Raw genomic sequence first — 17,762 nt, forward strand, 5'->3', positions numbered from 1 at the left:
AGAAGGAAATTCTCAGTACATGCCCACTGTGAATTAAAATCAGACTATCATTCATTCATTTCAAGGGGTTGCCTCAAAATATTCTACATTTTTCAAACCTAAGCCTGGATCTGAATACTTTTGTAATTGGATGTAATGAAAAATTTAGTGAATTATTCACTGAAATGTATCTGTATAGCGCCGCCTGCTGTTGGCTCTTTTTGTAATTTCTCTGTCCAGCTCACTGAGGTGGGCACACATGCTCAGTGCAATCCTTCAACTGCCACCAGCTGCAGCAGAAAGGACACACACCCTGAGGAAGTGCACGCTCCGCTGAGCTGCCAGCCAGAAATAAATCTAGCAGAGCAATTGAGGCAATGAATGGTGGGATCTCTGGATCCATGTCAGGTACAGGGCTGGTTCTATGTTTATTAGAAAGAGACTGTTGTGTACTATATAATGTCTGATTTTCATTATTTACGTGAATCAGCCCCTATAACTATCGTGGACTGGTGGTGTTACAGTGCTCTTGTCTAGCCCGGGTCTGGAAATAGAGTGGTCTGACAGGCAAGTGGATCAGCCGAATATATGTGTGAATGTAACTGCATATTGATCCCCCATAGAACCAAATCTGATCTAAATTCTAAAGCAATCTTTTTTAATAATACAGATCACTATGAGATCATGTGTGTAAAATGAATAGGTTGTAACTTGAAGCTCCTGGGCTGTAATGCAAAATCTGTAACAAGACCCCCAGCCCCCATAAACCCCCACCCGTAAGCACACCTTCCATGTGCACTCCATAATACTGGTGTCTTCTTATGTAAGGCAATATGTATGTTTGCTTTCTACCCTTTATAGCCAGCGTTGGACTGATGTCCCCAGGGCCCACCAGAGGAAGTGATTCTGAGGGCCCACCCTCTGTGTATATAGGACCTTAGGGGTCCATTATTGCCAGAGCTTGGGCCCACCAGAGGATCCTCTGGTGGGCCACTCTGACACTGCCTATGGATGTGCCCCTGTATTACATGGATTTCCCTGTAATTCCCCATTCCATGATCCGGTAACACTCCTGACAGCTAGATGTTCAAATACCATATGCCCATACAGGGCGGGGGACCTCATGTGGGAAGTGAATGGCAGCACTCTTGTTCAGAGGACCATCTCTACGCACAGCTGGTCATATGGGTTACAGTATGTGTACAGTATACAAAGTACTAATCAATGTGTGACTAGTGGTGATTGCGCAGTAGATAAATAAAGCTGCCCACACATTGGCATGTGATGGTGCTGAAATGTGTTTGCTTCTATACACACTGGGGCAGATTTAACCAGGCATGCTGCTGCAGGGTGCACTATACATATCATAAGGCGTACACCTCGTCATAAATTAAGAGCAACATCCGGCAGTCCGCACGCCTGTACTGAAATCTGCACCAGCCCCCCAGAAAACTGGCATAAATGATTATACATATGGCAGGGCAGCTGGCCCTGACCCCTAAATCGCCATGCTCCCTTGCACAATTTTTTTTGCCCAAGTGGTGTTGAAAAAATTGCAGTTTGTGACTTTTTCACGCCAGAAAACTGGTTTACATTTATGATAAATCTTCCCTTTCTATTCTAATTGAAGTCAGAGGTATAACTTGGAACTTTTGGGCTTTTGTGCAATACCTGTAGGTAGTGCCCCCAACTACCATGTGCCACATACTAGTGCCTTTTAGTGCGGCAGAGGGCCCAAGTGTGACTGCCAGCTCTACATCCCTTTTACTATATGAGATATGAGACTTACAGTCCTTTCACATGGACCAACAATCAAGCAGATTATCAGGGATCTTAACCGGTCTGTGTAAATGGTGCCAGCGATCACCCAATGAACGAGCAAACGCTTGTTCATTGGGTGATCATGTCTTTCACCGGCACCAAAAATGAATAGGGATCAGCTGTCCAGGAACAATGATTTTCTATGGGAATAAGCGATCACTGTATCCATCGTTTGTCCCCGTACAGCAGAGGTGATTGCTTCATGTAAATGCCGCTCTCATCTCCACTGACGATCAGGCAATTATCAGGACAGTTTAGTTCCTTCATAATAATTGCCTGAAATATCGGTCAATGTAAAAGGACTGATTGGCTCCATTCAGACATCCGCAAATGGGTCCGCATCCGTTCCGCAATATCGGGAACGGGTGCGGACCAATTCATTCTCGATGGGGCAGAACGGGATGCAGAGAGCACACTGTGTGCTCTCCGCATCTGCATTTTCCGGGCCGCGGCTCCGCAAAAAAATAGAACATGTCCTAGTCTTGTCCGCATCTGCGAACAAGAATAGACAGTTCTATGGGGGGTGCCGGGCGGGTGCATTGCGGATCCTCAATACACCACAGACGTGTGAATGGACCCTTACCCAGTATTGCACTAGTCATGAGTAGTAAATCGGGCTCTTAATTAATCTTCTGGCCCCTGGTTCCAGGGATATACATGTAGCATGCCCGCCTGCCATGTATCCTCATGTCTAGGCAAACCTAATACTATGACCAGTGCACAAGGATACAAATTGCTATTTGTGACCTTATGGGGGTTGGGCTCCTTAACCTCTGACCAGTCCTTTTCCTCTTGGAATAGCATTCTAATTGTGGATTGTCCTGAAAAGGACCCCACAAGGTGACAAGGACTGTGTGAAAGGACAATGCAGGAATAGACCATTGAATAGTTAAAAGGCTTTTTTAATACTGATACGTTATAAACTGATGTGTATTACAGTTTTTTCCATAGTTTTTTTTATTAAGTATTAATTTTTTTTTTTATTAAGGGGTAAATGTTAATTACAAGGAGGAGGATGCATAAAAAAACATCACTGTATGTGTCCACCTTTAAACTTTCACATTGCAGAGGTTTTCTAATATTATTCTGGCAATGTATAAAAAAGGCAAAGTTTTGCCGTAATTACTTTGTCTTTCACATCCTATAATAAAACCTATCACTTACTATTCACCAGTGAGTGGTCAGGGTTCACCACAGGCAGCAATCTCTAGAAATTCCCTTAAAATATTCAACATTCGTCCACCTGGCAGAATTCGATGCATAGTCGTTTCCAGAGCAACTCTGCACCCCCCATGAGCGGCTGTGCTGGTACGTGAGGAACGGCATGTGCATTCAGAAGAGGTCTCCCCTCCCCACTGAAAACCGTGAGTTAATCAGCAGAGAGGAAGAGCTCAGACAGAATTACCAGATACAGATTGTTCTCTGCTCCTATTCATCACACCGGGCACTATAGTAGTATTAGATGTGGGATGACGGATAGACACATATGACATACATAGATAGATATTAGATAGATAAATGATAGAAAGATATTAAATGATAGAAAGATATTAGATAGATAGATACATAATGAGATGCAATCCATCAGATACGAATAATGCACTTTGACATTGGCTCAGGTTAAGGGTACTTTCACACTAGTGTTATTCTTATCCGGCATTGAGTTCCGTCCTAGGGGCGTCCTACACCGTAAAAGAACTGAGCGGTTTTATCCTAATGCATTCTGAATGGAGAGCAATCCATTCAGGATGCATCAGGATGTTTTCAGTTCAGTCTTTTTGCCTTTTCAGGATGGAGATAATACCGCAGCATGCTGCGGTTTTATCTCCGTCCAAAATTCCGGAACACTTGCCAGAATGCCGGATCCAGCATTTTTTCCCATTAAAATACATTAATGCCGAGTGTTCCGTCAAAACGGATCCATTTTTGCGGTCTGCGCATGCTGAGACCACAAAATATGTGAAAAAAATACCGTAAATGCGGGATCCGTTTTTCCAGATGACACCGGAGAGACGGATCCGACATTTTAATACATTTGTCATACGGATCAGGATCCTGATCCGTCTGGCAAATGCCATCAGTTTGCTTACGTTTTGACGGAACTGCGGAATCCTCTGCCGCAAGTGTGAAAGTACCCTACCTTTTCTTCATGCAGCAGAAATAAAATTACAATCCGGGGTCAGTTGTAGTGAAAAATTAGAACTCTATGCATTTCTAGCACAGCACACGTTCTTAAGGCCCTTTTACATGGACCAACAATCAGGGCAATTGCCCTGCCCTGTGTAAATGTGCCTCCGATCACCCCATGAACAAGGAAACGCTCGGTCATCAGGTCATGGCCTATTTTGTTTGGCACAATAAATTGTTTGCTGGCAACAGTCCTTCTGTGTGAACAGGGATCGGCTGCCAGCAAACAATGATTCTCCATATTGCTCATCCCCATGTGGAGGAGATGATGGCAGCATGTAAATGTAGCTCTCCCCTCTGATTAACAATCTCTTCCCAACAATTACCTTGTCAGTTGGCCCGTGGAAAATGGCCCTCCTCATAGCATGAGTAGCACCATTAGGCCGAGTTCACACGAACGTGTGTGACCCGTGCCTGTGCTGCGGCCCGCAAATAGCGGGCCGCAATGCACGATCGCCGGCCGTAGGTCAGCCGCATCGGATCGCGGACCCATTCACTTTAATGGGTCCGCGATCCGGCCGTTCCGCTAAAAGATAGGACTTGTTCTATCTTTTTGCGGAACGGAAGTACGGGACGTAACCCCACGGAGGCACTCCGTAGTGCTTCCAAGGGGTCCCGTCCTGTGCGGTCGTTCCGCGATTCCGGATTTGCGGACCCATTGAAGTGAATGGGTCCGCATCCGTGATGCGGAATTCACACGGAACTGTGGCCGTGTATTGCGGCCCGCAATACGGCCACGGATCACACACGTTCGTGTGAACTTAGCCTTAATGTTCTTGGCTGCAGCCATGTTGTGTCCGTACGATGGAATCTCCATGGACAAAATGGTCACTTCACATGACTATGGAGCAAATGTCTAGGCAGCAAAGTCATAACAGTGAATGAGGGGTCCTGAAGAAGAATTCAGTATGTTAGTATTTTAGAAGGTCTTACCCTAAAACTTCAAACCATATGAATAACTACCAGGGTAGCAAAGCATTTCCTATGGGCCAGCACCCAAAGAAGCTGACCTCCACTGTGAGGAGTGGTAGTGATCACCATATAAAGGGGAGAGGGATGGAAAAAAGGGCAAAGAAGACAAATTGGACACCAAAAATAAATCAAATGTCTTTTGTAGAAGATGGTCATGGTGGACTAAGGCTCCATTCCAGGTAATACCACTGACCTGAGCCCCGTACAGCACCTTTAAAACTATTCCAAATTAGGAAACTGGATTCAAACATCATTTTACAGCCTGTAGCAGGAGTATAAAATGCTCTACTGTTGGTTAAGGACGCATCATAAAGATCAGTGAAATTTAAGAGAGCTTAGAGTGAAAGCACAACACTTAATCTCAGCCCATTTAAAATACAGGAGGACTTTCTCCAGATGAGCAGACGTGAGGCAGCACTCGTTGCCCTTCAGGCGTCCAGGTAATGACTTCCACTAGACGCTATCCTTGCCTGGTGTCAGGTTACCCTCCCCTCTGTTTGTGTACACTTGTCAGTCAGGCCTCATGTACCATGGATGGTGCACATCATCATTAGTCCCTGCTCTTCAATGAGCCTGTAAGAAAGAAAACTTTAGTGCTCCTATAAGTTCCAGATGCCATGTCCTCAAGTTACTTCAAGAATCTAAAGCGTTACTGTACCCCATCTCCCCATCGCTTGCCACATGTTTCACCAAAAAACCCTCACTCACCCTTCTATTCCTTGCCATCTCCTAGATCTGATCTATTGTATTTCTGGATGTGTTGGTTCTGACCTATGGCTCCATTCTTGTGTCCTCATTTGTGACATTTTGTCTGCTGATGTCCAATCCCGACCTTTGACAACGTTTCTAACTTTGTTGTCTCCTCACTTGTACCACTTTCTCTCTGATCTTCAGCTATGCACTGACCTTGTCTTTGCTTGCTGGCTCCTGTAGTGCACTTTTGGTCTGGTGGACTGCAGACTAGGAAGTACTCAACAGACTATAATTCGTTAAGGGTGCCATGGGCTCCCTTAGACTCTGTATCCCATTTTAGCTTATGCCAGTATGATCATGGTATGAAGGGTCAACTACCTGTCCCTGTAACACCCCATGAGGGCCAACAAAGGAACAGCTGTGTGAGCTGCTGACACCTTACTGTGTTACACGGTGTTAGGTCTCCTGCAGGGCCAGAGACCACAGAACAAAAAAATCAGTTTTCACTCACCACCCATCCGCGGTGCATCAGTTTTCTTGGGGAGTATTTCTTTAATAATGATGGACTATATGTAATTTGCCACTTGGTTTGTTAGAGGGACATTTAGTGCATGTTTTCGTAAAGATGTAACTTTTCATAGCCTAGATGGTTCTTCTGCTTGAGCTAACACAGTGCCTGAACTGATTTTGGTAATGCCCATAGCCAGGAGAATTAAAACCATAGAGCCTTACTTTAAAGGTCACTTTAAAAACATATCAGGAATACACAGCACTTTTGCTTTTCAAGCTAGACCAGCTCCTAGTCATAGATAACATATTCCCCTTCATTGTTTACCAGGTACAGCACCGTACTTGGTGGTTGTACGTGGTATCACAGGTTATTCCCATTCACTGGAATGGGGCAGAGATGCAGAGAACTACAATACCAAGCAGAGTGACTATAAAAAGTATGTGCCCAACAAGCAATAGGGAGGACATTGCACTCAATGAAGCATTGCTGCCCCTCCAAACAGCTGATCGGCGGGGGTGCCAGGCATTATGATAGCATTACTTATATAATCTGCCTCATACAGGATTGATGACAGCAGTTGGCATCAAGAATGTGTATTCAGGGTGATGTTTTGAATGCACACAAGATGTTCTATCTTATCAACTGTCTGCTCCAAATTACAAGCCGTTAGTCGTGCAGGACAGAGGAAATCACATTGACACCTCTTCAAGGATCAAAGCAAAATTCTCTTGTTTTATTAGAGGAAGGTGCCCCCCTGAGGCTCGTGGCATTGTTCCATTGGTCATTACATACAAAAATCAATTTTCACTTCAGCGCAATTAGCATAGCTAAAGAATGTAAACTATAGATAAAGTGGGGAGTAGTCCTGCATGCCAGCGCCATCTTGTAATGGCTTCAGATCTTTCGGTCTCATATCCACAACAGTGCAGCCTATACATGTAAAAAATAAATATGTGTTGCATTCCACCTAGACATTATCATGTTGTTATACTGTGCAGAACATGTTCAGTTAGGTGTATACATAGTGTATACTGTATTCAGCAGCGGAGAGCCGGATCCCAATGTGCTGGCTCATTCTGACAGGCTGGGAATTTTCCTGAATGGAAGTCAGCACCTCATTCACAGTCAGAGAATGAAACCTCCATCTTCTACATTCTGCATGAGTAGTGATTGAAAGAGGGTTGAATTATGCCTCAATTAATTGCTGCTGGATTTCTTTCTTATTCCGATAGTGACAGAGGCAAAACTTATTTTAAAGCAGTGGTGGCGAACCGATGGCACGGGTGTCAGTGGCGGCACTCAGAGCCCTCTCTGTGGGCACCCGACCCTGGAAAAAGTCTATGGTGTACCAATATGCCCTAGACTTTTTCTGCCATTCATCCGCGCAGGGCGCACTATGAACAGCACAGGCAGCGCATTGTATATAGGCAGGCTATTATAGCTAAATGATAAATTAAATGGAAGATGTATATATATTATATATATATATATATATATATATATATATATATATATATTGTTGTGTTTTGCTCTGGTAGACAGGCTAGCGGACGCAGTATAGAGGCAATCACAAAGTCTTTAACTAAAACAGTTCGGTGTTTATTCACACATAAGGAAATAGAAAATTACCGTTCACAGTCTTAGTGTTTGTTCTCACCATGCAATGTCCATAGAACTAAATCTTCACCTGGTCAGCAGTTTTCCCTCCGCAGTCCACAGCAGGCTTTAGGGGCCTGATTTCCCGGCATGCGGCTCTCAGTCCTTTAGCACGGCACAAATTCACAGGTACCAAAACACAGAGATTCCCCAGCTTCTCTGTCAGATGGTGGAAAACCACACCCAGCTGAGCCTGCTGGCTGGGTTTTATATAGGCCATAAAAGGCCCGGCCTGGAGAGTGGGGAGACGCCACCCACCCAGCACTTTGGCTGCTCCCAGTAAGAGCCGGCCCGGATCGGCTTTACAGCCATACTAACAACAAAGCAGTGTCAGTCAGCACTAGCTGCCGCTGACACTTAAAACTACCGGCTCTTACCTCACCGAGGCCAGGAATCTCGGTAACACATACCTTCCATCAATGACGGCCCCTTGGGCCTTCCTACAATATATATATAGTGGGCTGTAGTATTCAGGTTAAATTGCCGCGTTGGCACTTTGCAGTAAATAAGTGAGTTTTTGGTTTCCGTTTGGGAACTTGGTCTCTAAAAGGTTCACCATCACTGTTTTAAAGTATAGCTATCATTAGAATACATAAAAATCCCAATCCCTCCTTGGGCAGCCATACTGTAGATGTAAATTAGATGACCTTATACAGATATATACTGATATTAAACATTAAAGGGGTTATCGAAGAGTAAGACCTCCCAACGTGGCGGACCTATGGTGGAGATTATACTTAAAAAGGTTGTTTCACGAAAAATATTCAACAGTTTTCAAACCAGCACCTGATTTCTTTGTAATTGCTTGTAATTAAAAACTTTGGATAACCACTGAGTTATTCAATAAAATGTGTCTGTATAGCGCCACCTGCTGTTAGTTTTTATTATTATTTTTTTGTCCTGCTCACTGAGAAGGCCGCACATGCTCAGTTTCATCCTTCAACTGCCCCCTGAGCTGTGATAGGGAGAACCTACACATGCCCCTGAGCTGTGATAGGGAGAGCTCAGACACGCCCCCTTAGCTGCAGCAGAAAAGACACTCCCCTTGAGCTGTCAGCTTGATATAAATCTAGAAGAGCAATGAATGGGGAGATCTCTGGATCCATGTGAGGTACAGGGCTGGTTCTAGCTTTGTTAGAAAGAGGTTGTCATGTACTTTATGATGCCTGATTTTCATTTTTTTACATCATGGGATAACCCCTTTAACTGGTCCCTGTTGTTCTGTGATTGGTGTCTGACAGTCCCGGGTGGTACTGCCGTACTAAGATCAACATCCATCGACGGGGAGACACGTGACCGCTGTGGCCGATCACAAACCGCAGCGTCGACCTGCTCCCCTTACGTCACAACAACTGGTCACAAATAAATGACCTGAATGCCTAAATTATCTGTAGGTTCCCCTTGTGCTGCCCAAAATAGCATGGACACATCATGGATACCGCAAGACCTGTGAAGGAACCCTGTGGTATCTGGCCCCTAGATTTTAGCAACAGATCCTTTAAAGGGGTTAATCCATGATTGATGTTAACCACCTCAGCCCCCCTAGCTTAAACCCCCTTAATGACCAGACCACTTTTTACAATTCTGCACTACACTACGGTTTATTGCTCGGTCATACAACTTACCACCCAAATGAATTTTACCTCATTTTCTTCTCACAAATACAGCTTTCTTTTGGTGGTATTTGATTGCTGCTAAGATTTTTTTTGTTTTTCCGATGATAATCAAAATAGGCCGCAATTTTCTCAAAAAAAAGTGTATTTTTAAATTTCTCTGGTTAAATTGTTCAAATATAATTACATTTCTATACAACTTTGTGTCAGAATTTATTGTGCTACATGTCTTTGATAAAAAAAATCCAATAAGTGTATATTTATTGATTTGCGCAAAAGTTATAGCATTTACAAACTATGGTACAAAAATGTGAATTTCCGCATTTTGAAGCAGCTCTGACTTTCTGAGCACCTGTCATGTTTCTTGAGGTGCTAAAATGCCAGGATAGTATAAATACCCCCCCAAATGACCCCATTTTAGAAAAAAGACACCCCAAAGTATTCGCGGAGGGGCATGGTGAGTTCATGTATGATTTAATTTTTTTTCACAAGTTAGCGGAAAATTACACTTTCTGAGAAAAAAAAGAAATAATAAAGTTTCTACTTTCCGAAATGGGGTCATTTGTGGGGTGTGTTTAGTGTTCTGTCATTTTGGGCGGGGCTAAATTGTGAGCAACCCTGTAAAGCCTAAAGGTACTCGTTGGACTTTCGGCCCCTTTACCCACCTAGGCTGCAAAAAAGTGTCACACATGTGGTATCGCCGTACTCAAGAGAAGTAGGGCAATGTGTTTTGAGGTGTATTTTTACATATACCCATGCTGGGTGAGAGAAATATCTCAGTAAATTGACAACTTTGTATAAATTTTTTTTTAAAGTTGTCATTTACAGAGATATTTCTCACACACAGTATGGGTATATGTAAAAATACACCCCAAAACACATTGCCCTACTTCTCCTGAGTACGGCGATACCACATGTGTGACACTTTTTTGCAGCCTAGGTGCACAAAGGGGCCCAAATTCCAATGAGTACCTTTAGGATTTCACAGGGCATTTTTTACGCATTTGGATTCCAAACTACTTCTCACGCTTTAGGGCCCCTAAAATACCAGGCCAGTATAAATACCTCACAAGTGACCCCATTTTGGAAAGAAGACACCCCAAGGTATTCCGTGAGGGGCATGGCGAGTTCCTAGAATATTTTTTTTTTGGCACAAGTTAGCGGAAAATGATTATTTTTTTTTTTTTTCTCTTACAAAGTTTAATATTCCACTAACTTGTGACAAAAAATAACATTTTACATGAACTCGCCATGCCCCTCACGAAATACCTTGGGGTGTCTTCTTTCCAAAATGGGGTCCGCAAAACACATACGGACGTCTGAATGGAGCCTTACAGGGGGGTGATCAATGACAGGGGGGTGATCAGGGAGTCTATATGGGGTGATCAGGGGTTAATAAAAGGGTTAATAAGTGACAGGGGGGGGGGGTGTAGTGTAGTGTGGTGCTTGGTGCTACTTACAGAGCTGCCTGTGTCCTCTGGTGTTCGATCCAAGCAAAAGGGACCACCAGAGCACCAGGTAGCAGGTATATCAGACGCTGTTAACAAAACAGCGTCTAATATACCTTTCTGATGTTAAAAAAAATCGCATCTACAGCCTGCCAGCGAATGATCGCCGCTGGCAGGCTGTAGATCAACTCGTTTACCACCCGATCCTGTGAACGCGTGCTCCTGTGAGCGCGCGTTCACAGGAAATCTCGCGTCTCGCGAGATGACGCGTAGATGCGTCGAGGAGGAATAACCCGGCCGTCCGCGGGACGCATCCCTCCGTTAGGCGGTCGGGAGGTGGTTAAAGAGTAAATAATCTTTTAATGAAAAAAATAAGGGGTTGGGTCAGCACAACCTGCCTGCAGGTGCACATCACTATGGCGAAATACATATACAAACGGAAAATGCAAATGTGATCGCACACTACATCCAGCACTCTGCCCTCCATGCTGGATGAGACATTGGTTTATATTTTGGCCAAAGCATAGTAAGCCACTCACCGCGTCAAGGTTGTCTCATGAGTGGTCCCTAACTCTTGTTCCTACCTGTTCATGGGCCAGGACAGCCACATAAAATCCAGGGAATGCAGGTCAGCATGCAAGCCAAGTACACTTTGCTTGTAACCCCGTCCGGTGCCATTACAGCTTTCATCGGATCCAGGGATGCAAGTACCAACATGCATGCTGAACCCACCATATACTTCTCCTGGAGCCAGATGGCTAATGGTAGGTTCTATACAAGCAGACTCAGTTTTATACTGACTTTAAAACCAGCCTCAAGGACAGATTAACTGGTCAGGTGTGCAATGACTCCAAGGAGATCGCCACGCCTCCAATATATACTACAAAGAAAAAAATAAGGGGTTGGGTCAGCACAACCTGCCTGTAGGTGCACATCACTATGGCGAAATACATATACAAACGGAAAATGCAAATGTGATCGCACACTACATCCAGCACTCTGCCCTCCATGCTGGATGAGACATTGGTTTATATTTTGGCCAAAGCATAGTAAGCCACTCACCGCGTCAAGGTTGTCTCATGAGTGGTCCCTAACTCTTGTTCCTACCTGTTCATGGGCCATGACAGCCACATAAAATCCAGGGAATGCAGGTCAGCATGCAAGCCAAGTACACTTTGCTTGTAACCCCGTCCGGTGCCATTACAGCTTTCATCGGATCCAGGGATGCAAGTACCAACATGCATGCTGAACCCACCATATACTTCTCCTGGAGCCAGATGGCTAATGGTAGGTTCTATACAAGCAGACTCAGTTTTATACTGACTTTAAAACCAGCCTCAAGGACAGATTAACTGGTCAGGTGTGCAATGACTCCAAGGAGATCGCCACGCCTCCAATATATACTACAAAGAAAAAAATAAGGGGTTGGGTCAGCACAACCTGCCTGTAGGTGCACATCACTATGGCGAAATACATATACAAACGGAAAATGCAAATGTGATCGCACACTACATCCAGCACTCTGCCCTCCATGCTGGATGAGACATTGGTTTATATTTTGGCCAAAGCATAGTAAGCCACTCACCGCGTCAAGGTTGTCTCATGAGTGGTCCCTAACTCTTGTTCCTACCTGTTCATGGGCCATGACAGCCACATAAAATCCAGGGAATGCAGGTCAGCATTTGCATTTTCCGTTTGTATATGTATACATTGCACACCTGACCAGTTAATCTGTCCTTGAGGCTGGTTTTAAAGTCAGTATAAAACTGAGTCTGCTTGTATAGAACCTACCATTAGCCATCTGGCTCCAGGAGAAGTATATGGTGGGTTCAGCATGCATGTTGGTACTTGCATCCCTGGATCCGATGAAAGCTGTAATGGCACCGGACGGGGTTACAAGCAAAGTGTACTTGGCTTGCATGCTGACCTGCATTCCCTGGATTTTATGTGGCTGTCATGGCCCATGAACAGGTAGGAACAAGAGTTAGGGACCACTCATGAGTGTCACGGAACCATGAACCAGACGTACAACAAGAGATAAGTGAAAAAGAAGAAGGCTTTATTGAAAATAAAGCTGTAAAGCAAAAGTCCAAACGGATGGTGAAACCGAGCAGAGTCTTCGCGAAGCCAGAGGTCAGGAACCAGAAGGGTAGTCAGACGAAGCCAGGATCAGGAACCAGCAGGGTAGTCAGACGAAGCCAGGATCAGGAACCAGCAGGGTAGTCAGACGAAGCCAGGATCAGGAACCAGCAGGGTAGTCAGACGAAGCCAGGATCAGGAACCAGAAGCAGCAGCAGTCTTAGGAGCATGTGAACACAAGAGGACCAAGCAAGGAACTGAAGCCACAGACCTCCTATATATATGAGCTAGGCATCCAGCTCCTCCCAGGGGAAGGAGGAGCCGCAGGGTGGAAGGCTACAAGAAACCCAGGACCCAAGATGGCCGCCAGCACATGTCAAACTAAGGAGAGCAGCAAGCAGGTAAGACCATGACAGTACCTCCCCCTCAAGGGCCCCTCCTCCGCGGAGCACAAAACGGTTTCTGAGGGAAGCGTGCGTGGAAGGCTCGGAGCAAGGCAGGAGCATGGACATCTGCGGAGGGAACCCAGGAACGCTCCTCTGGACCATAACCACGCCAATGGACCAAAAACTGCAACCGACCGCGGACCAGGCGTGAGTCCAGGATATTGCTCACCTCATATTCCTCACGATTGCCCATTTGGACCGGACGAGGCCGAGGAACCGAGGAAGTGAAACGATTACACACCAGTGGCTTCAACAGGGAGACATGAAACACGTTGGAGATCCGCATGCCAGGAGGAAGCGCAAGGGCATAGGCTACCGGGTTTACCCTGCGAAGCACTCGGAAGGGACCAACAAAGCGAGGCGCCAGCTTGGGAGTGGGCACTCGAAGGTTGAGGTTGCGGGTGGACAACCATACACGGTCTCCGACCTGGTAGGAAGGAGCAGGCGCTCGTCTGCGATCAGCCTGGAATCTCTGGCGCTGCGCAGAGACCTCAAGGGACTTCTGGATCTGTACCCAAGAAGCACGTAGGACGGAAAGGTGATCCTCCACAGCCGGAATATCCTGGGGAGAGAATACCTCCGGTAACACGGCAGGTTGGAACCCATAATTGGCCATGAAGGGAGACGTCCCAGAGGAAGAGTTCACCGCCGTGTTCCTGGCAAACTCAGCCCAAGGCAGGAGGTCAACCCAATTGTCTTGGTGATCGGAGACATAGCAACGAAGGAATTGCTCCAAGGCCTGATTGGATCGTTCTGCGGCCCCATTGGACTGAGGGTGGTAGGCCGAGGAGAAGGAGAGATGAATCCCCAACTGGGAGCAAAAGGCGCGCCAGAACCTGGACACAAACTGACTCCCCCGATCCGACACAATCTCCTTAGGCAAACCGTGCAACCGGAAGACCTCATTGGCAAAAATCGTGGCCAACTCTTGTGCAGAGGGTAACTTCTTGAGAGGAACACAGTGGCACATTTTGGAAAACCGATCCACAATCATGAGAATGACCGTATGGCCTCGGGATGCAGGGAGGTCCACAATGAAATCCATCCCCAGGTGTGACCATGGGCGCTCCCCGGTGGCTATGGGTTGCAGAAGGCCCAACGGAAGGTGCCGAGGGGACTTACTCTGGGCACAAACGGAGCATGCCGCTACATATGCGGCGATGTCGGAACGTAGGGAAGGCCACCAGAACAGACGTGAAACAGCCCAGGACAGCTGATTCTTTCCAGGATGCCCCGCGGTCTTGGAGTTATGGTAGGTTCGCAACAACCGAGTGCGCAACTCCTCAGGCACAAAACATCTGCCGTTGGGTCTCCCAGAGGGAGCACCAGATTGAGCCGCCAAAATCTGCTCACCCAGGGGAGAGGTCAGGCTGGTGCGAATGGCGGCCAGGATCTGATTCGGAGGTATGACCGAAGTCGGAATCGACTCCTCCCTGGACAGCTCGGAGTACTGCCGTGATAAGGCATCCGCCCTGATGTTCTTGGAACCGGGTAGGTAGGAGACCACGTAATTAAAACGTGACAAGAACAGAGCCCATCTGGCCTGACGTGGTGTCAATCTCTTGGCCTCAGAAAGGTAGGTCAGATTCTTGTGGTCCGTCAGGATGAGAACCGGAACCACCGAACCCTCGAGCAAGTGCCTCCATTCTTTAAGGGCCTGCACGATGGCCAATAACTCCCTGTCACCAATCTGATAGTTGCACTCCGCGGAAGACAGTTTCCGGGAGTAAAACCCACAAGGAAGCAGAGGACCCTCTGGTGTTCTACGCTGAGACAGAAGGGCGCCTACTCCCGTCTCAGACGCGTCCACCTCGAGGACAAAGGGCAACCCAGGGTTGGGATGCGACAGAATCGGAGCCGACACAAAGGCGGACTTTAGGGCCTCAAAAGCTCGGATGGCCTCGAGCGGCCAGACCTGGGAATTACTGCCCTTCCTGGTCAGATCCGTGAGAGGCTTGGCCAGCATGGAAAAGTCCCTGATGAACTTCCGATAATAATTGGCGAAGCCCAAAAAGCGCTGCAGGGAACGAAGACCACTGGGCTGGGGCCACTGTAAGACAGCCGAAACCTTCTCAGGATCCATGGAGAACCCCTCAGCGGAAATGATGTAACCTAAGAAGGTTACCTGGGATCGGTGAAATTCGCATTTCTCAAGCTTACCGAACAGCTTGTTCTCTCGTAACCGTTGCAACACTCGTCTGACATCCAGAATGTGGGCCTCCATGGATTCAGAATATACCAAGATGTCATCCAAATAGACTACCACACACTGCTGCAACAGGTCACGGAAAACATCGTTGATGAATTCCTGAAAGACTGCGGGCGCATTGCACAACCCAAAGGGCATAACCAAGGATTCGTAATGACCGGTCCTGGTGTTAAACGCGGTCTTCCACTCATCGCCCGCCTTGATCCTTACCAGGTTATATGCCGCCCTCAGGTCGAGTTTGGTAAAGACCGTGGCCCCTTTAAGGCGATCGAACAGCTCGGAAATCAAGGGTATCGGGTAAGCGTTCTTGATCGTGATGCGATTGAGACCCCTGTAATCGATGCAAGGCCTCAACTCACCGCCCTTCTTTTTCACAAAGAAAAATCCAGCCCCTGCCGGGGACGAAGATTTGCGAATGTGTCCGCGTGAAAGTGCCTCCCTCACGTACTCCTCCATGGCCTCATTCTCCGCTACCGACAGTGGATAGACTTTGCCACGAGGAGGAACGGCACCAGATTGTAACTCTATGGCACAATCGTATGGGCGGTGCGGAGGTAGGGCAACCGCGCGCACCTTATCGAATACATCCCGGTACTCCTCGTATTCAGGAGGCAATAGAGAGTCCGAGGAAGTACACAGCAACTTGACAGACCCATGGATGCAACTAGCCCCACACTGCGGTGACCACGAGAGGATCTCGACCGATCTCCAATCGAAAGTCGGATTATGCTTCTGGAGCCAGGGGTACCCCAAGACCACCGAGTAGTGTGGAGACGAAATAACCTGGAGGCAGACCGACTCTCTGTGAACGGCACCAATGGCTATCCCCACTGGAAGGGTCTCATGAGTCACGTGTGGCGGCAGAAGGGGTCTGCCGTCTATCGCCTCAAGAGCCAGTGGGGAACCTCGAGCCTGCAGAGGAATGGAATTGGCGGCAGCGAACACACCATCAATGAACAAACCACCAGCACCAGAGTCCACCAACGCCTGGGTCGTCACCGAGCCCCCGACCCAGGAGAGGACAACAGTGATCAGTGGTTTGTCAACACGGGAAACCGGGGACGAGGAGACTCCACCCAAGATCTGCCCCCGGCAGGATCTCAGGGTACGAGCGTTTCCCGGACGGTTCGGACATGCCAACCGAAAATGCCCACCGAGACCACAGTACATGCATCGGCCCTCGCGTCTCCGGAGTGCCCTCTCCCCCTCGGACAGGCGAGCAAACCCCAGCTGCATGGGTTCACCCCCAGACAAGTCATCCCCAGGAGGCGTGGGAGGAGAGGGAGGCACGGGTGGGACAGCAAACGTAGGCACCAACCTGTTAGAAGACCTCCGCAGGTTCTCCTTAAAGGAAGGTCTCTCCCTGAGTCTGGTGTCAATCAAAATCAGGAAAGAAATAAGAGACTCGAGCTCAACTGGTAGGTCCTTAGCTGCAACCTCATCCTTCAAGGCATCCGAGAGACCATGAGAGAAAGCAGCGACCAGAGCCTCATTATTCCAGCCCACCTCTGCTGCCAGGGTACGAAACTCAATGGCGTATTCAGCTACGGATCGTGAACCCTGTCTGATGGACATAAGGAGCTTCGCAGCAGAGGCAGCACGAGCCGGCACATCGAATACCTTCCGAAGAGAAGCAACAAAACCGGAAAACTCGGCAACCACCGGATTGTTGTTCTCCCATAAAGGGCTGGCCCAGGCCAAGGCCTTGTCCGAGAGCAGCGAGATCAAGAAGCCCACCTTTGATCTCTCAGTAGGAAAGGCATGTGGCAGCAACTCGAAATAAATGCCCACCTGGTTAAGGAAACCTCGGCACTGAGTTGGCTCTCCCCCAAAGCGCTGTGGAAGAGGGGCAGAACCGGTCATACCCCGAAACACCGCAGGCGCAACAACAGGTGTCGGGGTAGACTCTGGCGCAACAACCGGAGCGGCAGTAGGAGCGAGCCCAGGAGCGACAACCGACCCATCGGCAACGGGAGCGAAATGAGCCGTGCGTTCAAGCAGGGTTTGCAACGCCACAGCGAACCGACCCAACAGGTGATCCTGCTGATCAAGTCTGGCAACCAGCGTGGGTAGCGAGGATGGCCCTGTACCGTCAGAATTCATGGCTTGGTCCTAATGTCACGGAACCATGAACCAGACGTACAACAA

This window comes from Bufo bufo, chromosome 1, assembly GCF_905171765.1.
Source record: "Bufo bufo chromosome 1, aBufBuf1.1, whole genome shotgun sequence".
Taxonomy (NCBI): domain Eukaryota; kingdom Metazoa; phylum Chordata; class Amphibia; order Anura; family Bufonidae; genus Bufo; species Bufo bufo.